The 1067-nt window shown below is 45.2% G+C and overlaps 1 protein-coding gene across 1 annotated transcript in view; it reads left to right on the plus strand.

Annotated features, from left to right (window-relative positions):
• SHISA9 (shisa family member 9) overlaps positions 1-1067 on the plus strand; it is a 262273-nt gene that overhangs the window by 91752 nt on the left and 169454 nt on the right. The gene's annotated exons all lie outside the window — the stretch shown is intronic.

Raw genomic sequence — 1067 nt, forward strand, 5'->3', positions numbered from 1 at the left:
GCCTCCATCATTTTTGGCCCAGAAGGGGCACTGCAGCTGATAATATTTCCAAATTATACGTCTGCTTAAAATCCTTTGTTGATGCCCAGTCACCTACCAGCTTTGCTTATGTAATTTTATGTGCATGGCGAGTTTGTGAAAATGCTGGTCCCTAGGCCCCCTCTCAGAGCACCTGATACCGCAGATATGGGTTATCTTTCTCTGCAAGAGCCTCTGGGAGAGTCCAACGCAGATGTTCCGGGAAACAAACTTTGGAAAGTTTTGCCTACAGGGCAAAGTCCAAACTCTTTAGTATGTGTCTCAGTCTGCTCAGGCCGCCATAACAAAATACCACAGCCTGGGTGGCTTAAACAACAGCCATTAATTTTCTCACAGTTCTGGAGGCTGGAAGTCCAAGGTCAAAGTTCCAGCTGACTCATTTCCTGGTGAGGGCCCTCTTTTTCACTTGTAGATGGTGCCTTCTCACTGTGTCCTCACGTGGCCTTTCCTTACTGTGTGTGCCATCTCTGCTGTGTCTTCTTATAGGGACAGTAATCCTATTGGATCAGGGCCCCACCATTATGACCTCATTTAACCTTAATTACTTCCAAAGTGGTTAGGGATTCAAACTATGAGTCCTTGGGGCCAGGAAGGGGGTGTGACAAACATTCAGTCCATAACAGCATGGCACTCAAAACTCTTTAGGACCTGATCCCTACATATCTGTCGCATCTCTACCACCCCTTCTCCTTTGCGTAATATGTTCCGATGCACCAAACTATACTAAGACCTCCGATAGTTTGGAGGGATTGGTTCCCAGACCTTTGCAGTTATAACTGTCAGGCATTCAGTATGAATTTGATACCCTATCACTCACCCCTCTTTGAAGAAATTATACACAAGGACACAAAGTTTGGCTTTTGTTTTTAGCTGCAAATATCTAATATCTCCCCAGTCCTGGGCTTTGCTGATTATTGATGCTGGATAAGAAGCTCAGGCCCATGAACTTGAAATGGGGGTTTCTACTCTTGATTCTCTTGAATATAGAAGGGCTTGGTGTGTCAAGTGTATGCTGAACTTTCTCACTC

This window comes from Pteropus alecto, unplaced genomic scaffold, assembly GCF_000325575.1.
Source record: "Pteropus alecto unplaced genomic scaffold, ASM32557v1 scaffold34, whole genome shotgun sequence".
NCBI classification, from domain to species: domain Eukaryota; kingdom Metazoa; phylum Chordata; class Mammalia; order Chiroptera; family Pteropodidae; genus Pteropus; species Pteropus alecto.